This window comes from Gossypium arboreum, chromosome 7 (genome assembly GCF_025698485.1).
Source record: "Gossypium arboreum isolate Shixiya-1 chromosome 7, ASM2569848v2, whole genome shotgun sequence".
Classification (NCBI taxonomy): Eukaryota; Viridiplantae; Streptophyta; class Magnoliopsida; order Malvales; family Malvaceae; genus Gossypium; species Gossypium arboreum.
In genome coordinates this window covers 100410166-100428362 of record NC_069076.1, presented here as the reverse complement: position 1 = coordinate 100428362, position 18197 = coordinate 100410166, and positions in this window count along the sequence as shown.

Sequence of the window (18197 nt, the reverse complement as noted above, 5' to 3'; positions counted from 1 at the left end):
TCTTTTGAAGGGCGCTAATGCTGCCAAGTAAATGGAATAATAAGTAATAATTTTACCTGCTTTTTCATTTTTGGATATTTTTATTTTCCCGGAAAATGACTTCCATTTTTGTAACTTTGTTCAATTTAATCCTATGATTTTCCGTCTAGGATAAGAAAATAAAATAACAAAAACAAAGCATTATCCAATCTGTTTCTCTTATTTTTATTATTATTTGGGGATACATCAAGAAAATGAAATTTATGATTTTCTTTTATGCCATTGGAGAGTGGGTTTTGTTTATTTAATAAGCCCAATGAAAACTTTTGGGCCAGAACAACGGCCTGAGTTTATTAAAAAATAGGATAAACTATCAAAATAGTCACTTTTGTTTCTCTTAGGTTACATTTTAGTCACTTATGTTTGAAATGTTACGTTTTAACCACTTACGTTAACGTGTTGTAACATTTTAGTCATTCAGCCGTAAATTTTCGTTAACGGTGTAATGGTAAGCTAATGTGGCACGTTAAATCATCATTTCAAACAAAAATTTCAAGTTAAATTATACAATTGGTCCCCATATTTATTCGTTTTGAGCAGTTCTTTTTCTTTTATGTTCTTTCAACTTTTCCTTTTTTTTCCTTCATTTTCCATTCTTTTATGCTTCTTCCTCTATTTTCCTCCATTCTCTATCTCTTTTAAAGTAAAAGAAAAAAATTTAAATTGCTCAAAATGAAAAAAAAAATATAGGGACCAATTGTACAATTTAACCTAAATTTTTTGTTTGAAATGATGATTTAACGTTCATTATCAGCTTACTGTTACATCGTTAACAGCAATTAACGGCTCAATGCCTAAAATGTTACAACACGTTAACATAAGTGACTAAAACGTAACATTTCAAATATAAGTGACTAAAATATAACCCGAAGGAAACAAAAGTAACTATTTTGGTAGTTTACTCAAAAAAATATGATAATTTTTTTTAGTAAAAGTACCATAAAAGCCCCTGTATTAGAAGTCTATTTACATTTTGCCTCACCTAGTAAAAAATAGACAAACTAGTCATTGTATATTAGATTGAAGAGCAAACTAGTCTTTTTTGTTTAAAATTCATTTATTTGTACTGTTGAAAACCAGTATGGTTGACAGAATAACCAGATAGTGACACGTAGCATGCCACTTATACCTCATGCTGGCGTCCAATCTATAACAATAGAAATTGATGAAATTTTTAATAGAATGACCAGTTTTCTCTTTGATCTAACATACAGGGACTAATTTGCCCATTTTTTAGTAAATGGGGCAAAATACAATCTGACTCTTAGTACAAGGGTCTCTAGGATACTTTTACCCCTTTTTATTATAAACTTTTTAATTAACACTAGATTTTTTCACACCCATGATGTGGTTGAAAGAAAATATTTTATTAAATTTTTTAATTATGAAGATAGATAGAATTAATTTTATATTTAATACTATTGAACAAGTGTCCGATCCTTAGATTTGTAATTTGTAATTGTTTTGTTTAAAGGTGATGTAAAAGTATAAAAATCAAAAGTGTCACTATAAAATATTAATTATAATTTGTTTAAAAAGGATATTTCTATAATTTTATAATTGTGTTGGTAACTCGATTAAGAGTGATACCAACTTAATAAAATGCTTAAACAATATTATAGATAGATAGATAACCTTTTCTTTTATAAAAAATTTGTTGTCATGGTTGTTAATAGCACCTAGCTCAATTATTATCATGTCGACTTGGTAATTCACTTGTAAACGATTGTTGACGTGATAGTAACACATATAAGAAATTTTAAGCATGTAAAATTATAAAATTTTAAAAAGTAGTAAAATATTAAAATTCTCAAAAGAAACTTAAAAATTATAAAAAGTGTTTTTAAAGTATTTATTAGAAAAACCTAAATTAGTTCATATGACTAGCCTTTTTGTAGTTTTACTATGGTCATGCCAATGATATTAGTGGCATTATTCAATTTGATTGAGAAAACAATGCATGGGTTGATGCTAAGTATGTTTCCACTGTCTGCCTTTTAACTTGTTTCCACCAATTATCCCATTTGATCGAGGAAGAGTCAATGCTATTGCTTGCCCTTTGTTTTCGTCCCTCGATTTGTTCAATTGATTGTGTAATCTCGATTTTGATTGTAATTGAAAATTGAAATAAGTTTAAAGAAAGTAGATTGAGTTTATTGTTGGTACAGATGCTAGTAATGTTCACGCTTTGGGAAGTTCGAGTAAAGATCACCTGGCATATTTTTTTTTTTTAGGAAGTCAGTTTTTTCAAATAAAAATAAAAAATTAAGTATTGTCTGTCGAGTAGTCGATGGAACCCTCAACAATAATAAGTATTATCTCGTATTGAGTTTTTGTCTTTCTCTTTCATCGAGAGCCTTAAAGGGTTTTCGAAAAAGAAACGATTCAGTTAATAAAGATACAACTAATAAAACTTTCAAGAAAAATGTCATTATAGTGCGTAACATTGAATCACCTGCATTTGAAGGAACTCAAAGAATGCTTTTGATAGTTGATGCTAATAATCCAAAATTTGCATTTTTTTTTTATAAGTATCATTTATCTTTGACTATCTAATTGCAGTTAGTATGTGTTGCAAATGTTTCCTTTGTTGGCTCATTTTGTTAGTTTGGTGTTTTGGGATTTGTCTTTAAAATTTACATATATTTTTGGTACTGAGATTTTTGCTATTGCCTCCTCTTTATAGTTACTATTATTGCCTAAGATCTTGAAATTACTCTTATAAACCTTAGAAAAATAGAGTAAAGTAACTCTAAATATTAGAATTGTCATTAAGGTTGGTTTAAAACCATCACTTTTAATGTAAAATAACCAACAGTCTTATCAATTTAAATCTACATTTAATATTGTAAAAATTGAGACACTAAATTACGTAAATTAAAAATATTAAATTCTAATTTGCATTATACAGGGAGGGGAACCATAATTAGATTAGACCTTAAATATTTTGGTCTTGGTAGGCCCATCAACACAACTGATCACCAACAATAGATTAAGTCATGAAACCAATAAGATCATCCAATTCCATCTATATAAACAATCTCTTTTGAGATTGATCGACAGTTGAACCTCAACATAAAACCAATTAGTCAAGGGTGTTTATTCCTTCCCCAAGTTTTTGGAATGATGTGTAAGTTTAACATGTGTGATAGCGTAAGTGTATAGGCATATGGGTGTGTGAGTTGTACTTAATGATATTAAGTGAGAATTGTTTATACTTATTATTCAAAAAATAGATAAATTAGTCACTATACGTTAAATCAAATGATAAATTGTTTCTTTCTGTTAGAAATTGGCATGGTTGATGGAATAACAAAAAAGTTATGCCACATATACCTTATACTGATGTACAAGGACCAGTTTTTACAGTAGAACTGGATGAATTTTTTTATAGAACGACCAATTTGCTCTTTGATCTAACGTACATGTATTAATTTATCTATTTTTTGAGTAGAGAAAACAAATTGAAAGTCGGCATCTGATATAAACAACTTTATAATACTTTTACCTATATCCCTTTGCTTTACTCCATTTCTTTCATTTATTATATTAACCTTGCACATAAGAAACGTCATGAAGATCTAAATCCTACACCATCTAGTATTATTTTTCCCTCCATGGAACCACTCTCATTAGTGTAAATATTGTCCAACACTATATAATCATGTAAATTGTAAACATATATAAATCACATCAACACTATATTTATGTAAAAATTACTGCCTAACACTACATGATCTTTTAAAGATATTATTTTCTATTTGTAGATAACGTTCACAGCGTCACACACTCACTGAAATTTGCTCTCCACGTCTGAGTAGGGAAGGGTGGGGGAGCTAAGTGGTATCATAAATCATCAAAAGATAGCCAAATTTGGATGAAAATATCTTGCAAGTGTTTTCAGCCTTCTAAATCGTTAGCAAATCCAACCAAATATATGTATATAAATTATTATGGGACTGTTTTAGTGATGGGTCAATTCCTTCACTGCACCATTCACTATTGAGAATTGACATTATTGTATATAAATAAATTAAATATAGTTGAAAGTTGGGCCAAAAGGGGTACTCAAGTTTCAGCGTTGAAGTAATGGGAAATTGGGTCCAATTTTATGAGGCAACTTGGATTGGGGAAATGGAGGGGTGTCGCATCGCATTGCATGTGAGGTGGTCCGAGCATTGGGGTGGCCGAAATTTTCGAATCTGCAAGGTTTCTAACTCATTTCAATTTTGAATATTGTAATTATTGGTAAAAAAATAGTAGATACTTTTATAATAAGAGTAGGATTGTATTTTTTTTTTTGCTTTAAAATTGAGTAAATTATCTATTTGCATTAAATCAAAGAGTAGATTAGGCACTCTGTTAAAAATTTTATCAATTTTTATTGTTAAAAACTAGCTCTTGTATTTAATATGAGGTACATGTTGCACACTACATGTCACTGTCTAATTATTTCACCAGCCACACTAATTTTTAACGGTATAAGTAGATGAAATTTATAATAGAAATGATCAATTTATTTTTTGATCTTATGCAAAATGACTAATTTTTTCATTTTTTAGTAGAGGAGGCAAATACAATTTAACTTCTGATATATGAGCTTCCATGATACTTTTACCCATACATGTTCTATAGGTCAAAGGTGTTCATTTCACAACCCACATTATGGGTTCAAGTCATAGGAATTACCAGGGGCAACGTCAGAGAGCTAGCAAAGGCCTCAACTTCCAGAATAAAATTTTTTAATTTTGGTAATTCTCTTAAAAATATACAACTAGAATCCAACCTATCAAAAAAAATTTTGACTTCACTTTTAGAGATTATGGGCTTGTGGCATGTGCATAGGAATGATTTACTTCTACATGAGTGAGTTATACAAAAAAAAAAAAAAATTTAATATTTAGAAAAGGGTTTTCGTACACTATATTCTAATTTATAGTATTAAAAAAAGGAAAAGAAAAGAGAAGAAGATTAATGAAAGGACACTGGAAAAGAAAAATAATCTTAACCATCTTTGCCAATAAGTGAAAAGGAAACGAAATAGTTGATTACAATGATTTTGTAAGATTGTTGTTTTTTATAAAATAATTATGTAAAAATAAGGACGGAAAATTTTAATAAATTAATTTATTTATTTTTCTTAACATTAGTATTTTTTAAAAGAAAATATTATTATTGATAAAAATAATGAACAATAATAATACAAAGACATAGCATATTGTACAAACAATAAACAAATCCTTACAAGTTAAAGCACAATCATCATATCTGTAAAATAATTTCAACTAAGAAAAATTCAGAAAACTATCAATAATCTCAAAAATTCATTTTATCAATGATACACAAAAAACTAAATCTCATATGGACTATTTTCCTTCTCATAATCTTGAATCTATCACTATTATTATAATCTATCATGAAAAAAACCTTCAAAAATTATTCCTAATACATCTGAGTACCCCTTTTGTTCCACCCTACTGCTATCCCTATCATAGCATTTTAGGCAAACAGTCCCACACGAGTTGAGCCAATTGAAGGTGAAGTTTTCAAGTTGAGCTTATAGATTTGGTGTGCTCCATTGAAAATGGGGGCTCTTTATCCTAATATTAAACATGAATTTTCGTGGGTGAATGGCCCAGTAAATTGGAAAATATTCTAGTTGTGGAACCACCTATGTACCCTAGATTCTAGACATGTTGAAATTAAGCTAGGTCCTTGTCCAATTACTTCCACTACTAAAGGGTTTTTCCAATCTCTACTTCAATCTATATACCTGTAATTATGCCTTTCCTTCCGCTCTCAACAATCATAATTCATAACTGGATAACTAATTACCTGTAAAAATACTTTTCCGTGAATGATTAAAAGTTTGATATCTTTTATTCGAGATTTCAAGGTCGAGTTAAATAAATGAAGAAAAATAATTTTGGAGTTTTGCTCTTTGTTTAAGAGTTTAACCTAATTTGATTTTAAATTTAATTTGAGTCTATTATGATTATCAAATATAAAAAATCCAAAAAAAGTGAATGAATCTAATAAAAGTTGGCACATTTCACAATCATAACTAAAATTTTGATAAATCAACTAACTTAAAACTTCAATCAATTTGACAATTTAATTAAACTGCGTATCAACTCAACTAATAAAAATATTTAAAAGTATGAAAATATCTAATCAATTTATATTTGATAGACTATCGTAGAAATGACATAGTAGGTCAAATATTTGCGGATTTTGAACTATTTCATTCAAAATGTATAAAATTGTCTAAATATATGAATATATTTTCTATCCAAAAATTATATGAGTATTACCATCCAAATTAAAATCTATTATTCATTAGATATCTGAATCCAAAAGAAAATGATAATTTCAAATTTTTATTTTTATTTTTGGATATCCAAATCTACAAAAAATTTAATTCAAATATGTTAAACTTCTTTTCATATATATAAATTCAAAACAATAAGCATTTTTATAACTAGTAGATTTAGATATTAGGAATATCTATTTGCACCCATAGTGGATAATAATTTTAAAATCTAAATTCAAATATTATCTTAATCCACAATCTGAGTTACTATCCTAAAACATTTATGCATACATAAAATAAAAATATAATTAAATAAATTTATTAGCAAATGACATCGTGCGATTTACTTATACTATAGAAATTTTAATGAGGTTAAAGTATTTGAAAGGTCCCTGTACGTACTATAGAGATCAAAAATCAAATTGGTCCCTCTATTATTAAATGGATCAATTTAGTCCCTATACTATTAAAATAATTAAATAAGTCTAAATTAGCACAACAACGATAGAACCAAGATTTTTATCCCCCCCTTAGTTGTCAAATAAAAGTTTTGACGGGTAATATAAGGAGAATGGAGATTTCTCTCTCTGAAAAATTTGGTTCTAACAAATCCATTGTGGAAGAGTTGATCCCTAAAAAGGTTAGATTCAGAGACAATGATGGTGAATCGAATGATGACATGAAGGTGGACTCATCTGCTCATCCCATCTCTTGGAAAGATATGCTCATTGGCCCTGTGGTAGAGGATGCTTCTAAAAGATCGGAAGAGAAGGAAGACATTGATTTTTTAGAAGGCGACATTAAGAAGACTTTTGTGAATTGAGTGCCTTCTATTACCTTTTCTGTCAGGATCCATCAAATTCTCTTTTAGGGTATGGAAAACACTGTGGTCTTAAAATTATTTGGTTGTAACATAGGTTTTTCGGTGTTGCAAAATAAAATTTACAGTATGTGGAAACCTTCAACACCTATACACATGATGGACATCGAGAATGGCTATTTCTTAGTCAAATTTCAGAATAAACAATATTGCGAAAAGGCTCTTTCTGAAGGGCCATAGATCATTTTTGGTCAGTACTTGACTGTTCAGCCTTGGACGATGGCTTTCGACCCTGCCCAGGCCTACCTAGGTGTTGTCATGGTGTGGATCAGATTCCTTGCTCTCCGTAGTTATTTATATAATAACAAAATCATCACAGAAACTAGGGAGTTGGTCGAAAAAGTGGTCAAATTAGACATGAATACAGATAGTAGGGCACAGGGTCACTTTGCCAGAATGACGATTTACGTCAATTTGGATAAACCATTGGTTTCTCAAATACTGATCAATGGTTGAACGCAGAAGGTGGAAATCGAATCCTTATTTACCATTTGATTCCATTGTGAGAGATATGGTCATGTATATAATATTTGTCCCTTTAGAAATGTTGAGCCATCGATTGAGAAGGATAATAAGTCGCTGGAGATGATTTCGAAAAATTCAAATTCGGTCAGGGAAGAATCAGATAAGAAAGACGAGAGTTACGGGCCGTGGATGATTGTGGAAAAGAAATTAAGGCAGAGAGCAAGGGATAACAGTCAGAAGGCTACTGGATTTCATGGGAAAGATAAGGAAGTTTCCCGTATTAATGGGAAAAATAATAGGAATTTCAATAAATAAATTACTGATGGAGATTTTGTTGCTATTCGGAGCTTAAAAGGGAAAGAAATCATTAATGGGAAACAGCATGGTCATAAATCTGGGGTTAATCCCAATGGTCAGTTTAAATCAATAGGAACCAAGTTTAACTCAGGCAAAATCATGGGGGTAGGTTCAAGTATTGGTTTTTGGCTGTTTAATAATAATAATAATAATAGGCCAGTACTGAGACCGAGTCCGGTCCAAAGTAATTACTTACAATTTTCAAAAGAATCCAACACGGGCTTGGACCTACTTGATTTAATGACCTATGAGCAGATAGAGCAGACCAGCCTGGAAGAGTGGTCCAGCCAAGCCTTGCTGCTACTGAAATCTACAGTCGAACCCTTACAGCGGAAGCTGCTTCTAGCACTTCCATCGACAGAAATTCCCATAAAGAACCAGGCAAGTCCTCGAATCCTCTCCTCCCTACTGTGATTTCGAAAGGAAATGAACCCAAAGCGGTGACAATGGCTGTGGGTCATCTAGACTCCGACAGACATTCGGCGGTAACATTCTTAGAGAACAAAAGTGTAACTAGCCGAAAAAGTGTTTCTCCTACAAACAGTCCCTTAGTATTGCCTCAGGAGGGGGTTACTGACTTGGGGAAAAAAAACAAAATGAAAAGAACTTACAACATCAACAAACATAGCAAACACCTTCACGGCAGCAACACTCGTTTCAAGAACTCCGGCTCTCGAAAGGTATCGTTAAAAAAGTCCATAGAGCAGCTTGCAGAAAATATTACAACATTTTCGAAAGAAAACTTGGATTCTGGGGTTTCCACCAGAACTGATAATAACCTTGGGGGTGTTAGTAACCCCAAACAACAAGAGGTTCTTTGTTTTGCTTGTGTTTTTTTTTTTTGAAGTTGTTTTTGGGTTTTATCTTTTTTTTTTTAATTTTCATTATTTAATAGATTTAAACCTTAAAATTTTCTCATGGAATTGTCAAGGGTGTGTGAGCAGGAATTTTATTCGGGCCTTTCGGGAGTATAAAGCCGAGCATAATCCAGATGTTGTTTTTTTGGTTGAACCTAGAGTGAGCGGTAAAAAAGCTAATCTTATTATTAAGCAGTTAGGTTTTAATTTTTTTCATCGGGTGGATTCTGTTGGTTTTTCAGATGGTATTTGCTTTCTTTAGAAGGATTCGATTAGAATTCATATTATTAGAAATCATCCGCAATTTATTTCTGTATGTGTTGATAAATTTATTCCTAATAAATCATTTCTCATATCTTTTGTGTATGCAAGCCCAAACAGATCAAAACGAAAACTTTTTTGGGAATGGTTAAAAGCTTTATCCCCAACTCAATATATTTATTGGCTAATTATGGGAGACTTCAATGCCATCTTGTCTCCTGAGGATAAGAAGAGTCCTTATACTATTGGTAAGTGATGTGATTTTTTTGAAAATTTTATTGACTCTTGTGATTTGTAGGACATAGGGTTTTGTGAACCCCCATTCACCTGGCAACGAGGGGATACTTTTGTCAGATTGGATCGAGCATTAGCTAATGATGAATGGATGTCATGGTTCCCACAGTACTTAGTTCATCATCTCACTAGCATTAAGTTTGATAATCGACCTCTCTTATTGTCTACTAAACCTAATTTTGATGTGGCTATTGGAAGACCTTTCAGATTCCTTACAGGGTGGACGCTACATAGCACTTTTCCCAAAAGTGGAACTTTTCAAGTAATATGGTTGATTCTTTGAGTAAGTTTACTTCCTCTATTAAAATTTAGAACAGGAATGTGTATGGTTTTTTTGGTACTCGCAAGTGGCTTCTCAAGAGAGCTCTGAGCAACACTCAAAAGGCCTTTGAGCACTTTCCCTCTAGTCATTTAGCTAAAAAAGATATGGATATTCAAGATGAGTTGGAAAATGTGCTGGAACATGAAGATTTGCTTTGGAAGCAAATTGCTCACTGCGACTGGCTTCAATTGGGGGATCGTAACACAAAGTTTTATCACAGTCGTTCAATCAGGAGAAGGAAATTCAATCATATTACTACTCTTCGTCTTGATAGTGGGGATTAGTGTTTCGACCAATATATTTTACAATCAAAGGTTGTTGAATTTTTTGAATTACTTTATGGTGAGACCTCTCCTATCTTGAGTAGTAGTTTTAATTTTGAGTTTCTTAGCCTCACTTCTACAGAGATTAATTTTTTAGAAGAGGCAGTTACGAATGAGAAAATAAAAAAAAACGTTATTTGACATGGTGCCTTTGAAAGCTTCTAGTAGCGATGGGTTTCATGCTCATTTTTTCCAAAGTCAGTGGGATACCCTTGGGGAAGATGTGTGTATATGGGTTAAAGGTGTCTTTGCTGGGCATCCGATTGAGTAGGAGTTAAATAACACTTTGCTTGTTCTTATTCCTAAAAAAGAAAACCCAGAAGATTTCAGCCAGTTTCGGCCTATCAGCTTGTGTTCTGTCCTTTATAAATTGGTGATGAAAATGATAGCTAACCGTTTTAAGGTGATTTTTCCTAAGCTGATATATTAAGAACAAGCTGGTTTTATAGCGGGCTGGAATATTTTAGGCAATATTATTCTCGCACAAGAAGCCATTCATTCTATGCGTAGCAAACGGGTGGGGAGAAATTGGATGGCCATTAAGTTGGACCTGGAGAAAGCTTACGACAGAGTGAGTTGGGATTATATTCATGATACTTTTATTGCAGTGGGGATTTCTTTTTTTTTAAGAAGAGTTATCATGTTAGTCATAACATACTTTTCTATGCAAATTCTTTGGAATGGAGTGCCTACTCGGAAGTTCAAACCGGTTAGAGGAATTCGCCAAGGATGCCCTTTATTAACTTATCTCTTTGTTCTTTGCATAGAGTGCTTGGGTCGTAACATTCGGGCTAATAGGGACAATGGCATGTAGAAATCAATTCGGTTGTCCTGCTCCGGTCCAGAGATCTCGCATTTATTTTTTGCTGACAACTTGGTGATCTTTTTGCAAAATGCAAATGGAACAAGCTAGATCGTTAGATTCTATTCTTAAACAATTTTGTGCTAGTTCGGAGCATAGAATAAATGGTAAGAAGAGCAATGTTTATTTTTCCAAGTCTACTGAAAGAGGTGTCCGTAATCAAATTTCTCAAATGTTCAGATTTCAGGAAGTTCAAAATCTTGGCACTTATTTAGGAGTACCTCTCTTTCATGAAAGGATTACTAGTAGTATGTTGAGCTTTATTATGGAGAAGGTAAGGCGAAAATTGCAGAATTGGGATGCGATGAACTTATCTATCGCAAGGAGGATTACTTTTGTAACAGCCTAATTTTCAGTGGTGTCGAAACAGTGATTCGAGATCACTAAATCCGAAAAATGAGTAGGAAATATTATTAATTTAGTGAGTATAAGTTAAATGTGAGTTAGGAAAAATTTTGAAATAGTGAAATGTACAATATATATATATTAAAATAATTAGAATTGAAAACGAGGTATCGAGACCTTGGGAATTTTAAATCGAGCCATAAATATTTTTATAAATATTTATGGAGTGTTAATAAGTTAGTATTAAAGTTTCGTAAAGAAATTTAAAAGTACTGATAGCTAATTAAACAAAAAGGACTAAATTGTATCAAATGCAAAATTGTGGGAAATGATTAAATAGCTTAAATGATAAAAGAAAGAGGGTTTAAAAGGCAAATAGACCCAAGGTCTATTTGGGCTGGATGGCAAGAGCATGAAATCACCAAGAAAATAAGGGCAAAATTGGAAAATTGCAAAATTTACTTAATAAAGCTAGGACTAAAGTGGAATTATCTAGATTTCTCTTTATTTTTCTGCATTCTCATCAGAAAAAACACCATGGAAGAGTTCCCTTAAGCTGTTTTTTCATATTTTTACTGCAAGTAAGTTCAATTCTTGATTATTTCTTGAAATTTTTGTGTTTTTGTGACTTTTACAACTAGGTCCATTTGTTGAATTCATTAGTTCTTGATTCTATGAAAGAAATTGAAAGTTTCTATGAATATGTGCTGGAAGTATATGATGATTTGATATAGTATTAGAGCTTTAAATTGTTTATATGCTGATTTTATTGAAAGAATTGAATAGAAAGTGAATGTTTGAGACCTAAATTGTAAAAGCGTTTGAAGTTAGAGTTTTATATGGAAATTCTGAATTTCAATAGTTATGAAATAACTTATAATGTCTAGGAAAAGTATTAATTGAGAAAATTAGTTTAATTTAGGGGTTAATTAAGTAAGGACTGAATTGTATGAACTGTGAAATTTGGGGCAAAATGAAAATCAACATTTTGCACTAAAACAGTTTTGGACAGCAGCAATTGTCTAACTTTGAAAAATCTCCAAAAATTGAATAAATCTAATTAGATGATGAATAAAATATGAAATTAAATCTTATTGAGTCTAGTTTCTTATAGAAGAAACGGTGTAAGTAATGAAATTGTAAATCATGAGATATAATAAGTTTTGTGAGACAATGTCAGAATGATTTCGAGTTCCCTTGTTCTGACTTTGGAAAATCATCAAAAATTGGAGAAAAATAATTAAGGGATTAAATTTATATATTTAAAATCCTTAAAGAGTCTATTTTCAATAGAAATAAGCGGGAACATCATCCGAATCTCGTATGATGAGATGATTAATTCTTAGTGAAGAAGGGTCAGAACTGTCAGACAGCAGAACAGGGGCAAATTTAAAGAATAAAATGTACTTATTGGCTAAACCAAAAATTCTGAAAATTTTATGGTAATAAGATAAGTAAGTCTAGTTTTAGGGAAAATTAGCGGATCTTAATTTCGAGTTTTGTAGCTTAAGATATAAATAATTTAGTGACTATGACGCAAATGGACAGTTTTGAATATACATAAGTAAATAGTGAAATTATTGATAATGTTACTTGTTGCATGTTATATAAATTAAGGATGTGCAATGGAGAGGAGGAGGAGGAAAATATGTATGAATATTCAGCTAGCATGGCTAATTTGTATGTTTTAGGCTCATGGACTAAATTGAATAAAAGTAAAATTTTATGGGCAATTTTGTAAAAAAAATGTTAGAAATGACCAATTTGCATGAAATGGATTATTTTATTATTTAAATTACAAAATTGAATGAAATTATTAATTTAGCTCAAGATCAGGGAAAAACATGTTTTAAGGATTAAATTGAAAAGTGTTGAAATTATGGAAAATTCTGACATTTTATAGAATTCATAGGTTGTTATCAATATGTGTGAGAATAACGGCTGGAAATAAGGATTAAATTGCAATAATTTTATTTTATTTTAACCTAAGGATGAAATCGTCATTAATTAAAACTTTAGGGGTAAAATTATAATTTTGTTTAGAGCATTAGTTGAATGTATTATAACATGAAATAAATGAAAACGACGATCAAATTTCTTTATAAAGATCCGGATGACTTGAATACGAGACTTGAACGTGGAAAAGAAAAGATATCAGATTAATGAAATATCTGATAAATGAATCGGTAACTCCGGTAATGCTCCGTAACTCTATTCCGGTGACGGATTCGGGTTAGGGGCGTTACAACTTTGGCTCAATCAATGCTCTTATCCATCCCCAATTATTTTATACAATCTTTGATGATCCCGAAAGGTGTCTGCTTTAATATTGAGAAACTGGTTAGAAAATTTATTTGGGGAAGCACAGAAAGACACACTAAAATATCCTTAGTGGGATGGGATTCAATCTGCCAGCCACGGGCTCAGGGCGGCCTGGGTTTTTGGCATTTGAGTTATCAAAATTCTTCTTTTTTAATGAAGATTGGGTTTAGCCTTGCTTCTAAAAGTAATGCGCTCTAGGTGCGTGTTCTTTGGTTTAAGTATGGATGGAAAGATCATCTTCCAGACTCTATTAGCAAGAACCAATGTTCACACTTATGGAGGTCCCTTTCTAAAATATGGCCTACTCACCAGGAGAATTTAATTTGGTCCATTGGAGATTGTGCTTCTGTTCGCTGTTGGAAAGATCATTGGATTCCAAGTATGGGTTCTTTAATCTAAAAAATTCCATATTTTTCTAACCTTTACTTGGACTGTTGTGTTAAGAAGTTTGTCAACTCAAATGGAAGTTGGAATTTGGATTTATTCTGTGTCTAGATTTTGAAGGACGTTATTTGTAGGATTACAAGTATCCCTCCTCTACACCCAGACTCAGGTCAGGATAGGGTGATCTGGACTCGATCTTCTTCCGAAAACTTCTCTGTTCGTAGTGCTTATTGGACTTTAAAATAAGATACATGGAATTCTAAAGATGAGCATTGGAAGCTTATTTGGAAGCATTTAAGACCACAAAGGGCAAGGGTCTTTCTTTGGTTGGTTTTCAAGAATAGACTCCTTACTAATACAGAACGTGTAAGAAGAGGAATGGGAAACAATAGTTCTTGTTCCTTGTGTGGCTACGAGTTTAAGGACTTGGCTCATGTTCTTCATGACTGCCTTTTCGCGAAGGATGTGTGGTTACTTGCTCTTCCACAACATCTTAAACAAAGGTTCTTCTCTACCTCTTTTTCAAATTGGTTGTTACTTAACACTTGTTGTCATGAAAGAATGTAGGATAGCGGCCTCATTTGGTCGTCTTTATTTGGATTAATTGTTTGGCGCTTATGGAAGAATAGAAATCTTTTTATTTTTCAGAATATCTCCTGGACAGCTACTGAAGTGATCAAAGTCTCCAGCTGCTGAGCTCGTCAATATGAATCAAATATTTGCGGCAGCAGAAGGAATAATCCCATTTCGATTTCTGTTAACAACTCAGATAATACATGGATCTTTTTATCCATTGATGGGGCCGTAGACAGAGGTTCAAGGCACGCTGCTACTAGGGGTGATCAAGGATCAAGACGTAAATTGGATACTAGGATATACTCGCTTTTTAGGAGTCTGGTCTCTGTTTGAGGCTGAAGTTTGGAGTATTCTTGATGGAGTTCTTATCTTGCTTAACAAAGGCTACAGACGAGCTATTATTCAAACCGATAATCTTGAAGTTGCCCAGAACTTGATGGACTTGAGTTTAGAAGATTCTAGGATTACAGTAGTTCAAATGACTTAGTGCATCTTGAAGGCAGAAGGAAATTGGAAGATTAAACACATTCTAAGGTCTCAAATTTTGGCTGCGGATCGTTTTGCTAAACTCAGCTTGAGTTGGAAAACAAGCCTTCAAATCCTCAATAAGGCTCCAAATGAATTAAGTGTTTTGTTACAAGAAGAAAAAGACAATAGGTGGTTTTTGTAGTTGATGCAGTTCATTTTCTCTTACTAAAAAAAAAAAGAAGTCTAAATTGTAATAGAGTTGACATTAACCAAGTAAAAAAGATTTTGTAAAATATTTTTTCAATTACGATTCAATTTCAAACAAAATATTTCATTTACGAACAATTTTTTAATTATTAACTTTGTTAAATAGTAAATGAATTTTTTATACAATAAATGTTAATTCTATTCTAATTTGACCTTATTTGATTCTTCTAAATTGTAGGACTAAATTGATTCATTTAATAATAACGAGACTAATTTAATTTGATCCCTATAATACAACTACATTTAAAACTCCATTTAGCCTTTTAATGACAATTACGTTTTTTCGAGTTTAAAGAAAACACTATTAAATTGACAATTTTGTTTAAAACTTTGATTTTTTACAAAACAGTTATGTTTTGACAATAATTGATGAAATGTATGGTTTGAAACTAATTAATAATAACACAATATTAAAATGAAAAAAATTGTGAGTAAAACGAAATTTAAATACATCTAATTAAAAATATTAAATGTACTACATGTTGGAACATTTTCAAATATTTATAGTGTTCCAATAACTATAAATGAATGGGTGTAATTAATCAATAGATTATATTATTTTATTTTTGAAAAAATTATAACTGTTTAAATAATATTATTTGAATAGTTATAATTAAATGAATAATTATGTGTTTATTTTAAAGACATTATTATTCAGAAAGACACCTATTGATGAAAGATGTCTCTATGAAAAGACATGAAAATTCCTATAAATAGGAATGAGATTTCATTTGGAAATCATACCAACAAATTCTAATATTCTTTCTTTCCTTCCTTCGTTTTTTAATATTATTAGATTATTCTATAAAGTATTACTGTAGAAATCCTTTATAGAAATTGAGTTTCTTGTCATACAATACTCAATGTGCAGTGGGTAATTATCGTCAGTGCAAAACGCAAATAATCATTGGCTTCATTGTATTCTCGAGGTTAATTTGCTTGGAACTAGTTTGCACATCGAAGATAATATAACCTTAAAGAAAGTGACTTGATACACCCCTTGAAGCCTTATCCTATTTCTTATTCTGTTCGAGTTTCGTTCGTGTGTTCGAGATTTTCCTTACCGGAGATTTGTCCTAACAATTTTAAGGTTATTTTTCATGATGACTACCACAACTCATGAAAGTGGAACACTAAGGGAGTTGGCTTCCAATTTTATCAAACTTGATTGGTTTGATGGTGGCAGCTTTCGACGATGGCAGAAAAAGATGCACTTCTTATTATCAACGTTGAAGATTGCTTATGTTTTGGATACTCCAAGACCTGACGAGACTTAAAACGAATCTGTTGCTGCAACCCGAGAAAGACAAAAATTGGACAATGCTGATTACATGTGCATGGGCCACATATTAAATGGTTTATCTGATGGTTTGTTCGACACCTACCAAAACGAGGTCACCACTAAAGAATTATGGGACAAATTGGAGATAAGATACATGACCGAATATGTTAGAAGTAAGAAATTTCTTGTCAGTCATTTCAATAATTATCAAATGGTTGATGGTTGTTTTGTTATGGAATAATTCCGTGATATTGAAAAGATGTTGAATCAATTCAAGCAATATAATATGAAAATGGATCAAATGATTGTTGTATCCTCTATAATAGACAAACTTCCTCCTTCTTGGAAAGACTTTAAAAGAAGTCTAAAACATTAGAAAGAGAAAATATATCTTGAGGCTTTGGCAAATCATCTTCGTATTGAAGAAAAATGTTGAAAGCAAGATCAAAATCTAAATTTTGAAAATGCCAAAGTGCATGTTACGGAGGAAGTACAGACTACTAAACCATTCAAGAGAAAGTTAAAACAGATTGATAAAGCACCTAAGTTCAAAAAGAAACAAAAGGGCTCATTTTATCATTGTGTTAAGCCAGGACATTTCAAGAATGAATGTCGAATTTTAAAGAAGAAATCATCTTCTAAGGCTGATAATAACGAAAAGCTCGTTGCAATGATATCTGAAATTAATATGGCACAAAATGATAATACATGGTGGATTGATACTGGAGCAACCAAACATGTGTGCAAAGACAAAAGCATGTTCACAAAGTTCACACAATGTGAAAATAACAATGTCTTGTACATGGAAAATTCTTCCACCGCAGCAATCAAAGGCAAAGGGTCTGTTGAACTACAATTCACTTCTGGAAAGGTTTTAACCTTAAATGATGTATATTATGTACCAGAAGCTAGAAAGAATTTAGTGTCTGGAAGTTTGTTAAATAAGTTTGGTTTTAAACTTGTTTTTGAGACAGATAAGTTTATTTTGTCCAAATGAGGAATTTTTGTAGGGAAAGGGTATATGTATGAGAGTATGTTCAAACTGAATATTATTAATAAGAATAAAAAATATTATTTCTACTTATATGGTTGAATCTTTTTGTTTATGGCATTATAGATTAGGTCATTTGAATTATAGGAAATTGAAGAACATGTATAAGTTAGATTTAATTCCTATTTTTAAGTTAGATTTAATTCCTATTTTTAATAATAATATTGGAAAATGCAATACATATATGTTGACTAAAATTATAAGAAATCCTCTTCTAAAGGTTAAAAGAAAAACAAAATTGCTTGATTTGATACATAGTGATTTATGTGACATGCGTAATACTCCTACATTAGGTGGAAAAAAAATATTTTGTTACTTTTATTGATGATTGTTCTAGATATTGTTATGTATATTTATTGCATTCAAAAGATGAAGCACTTGATAAATTTAAAGTTTATAAATCTGAAGTTAAACTTCAGTGTGAATCATTTATCAAGTGCTTAAAATCGGATAGAGGTGGAGAATACTATAATCCAAGTTATTTTGAATCCACTGGGATTTGTCCATCAAGTTTCAGTCCCTTACACAC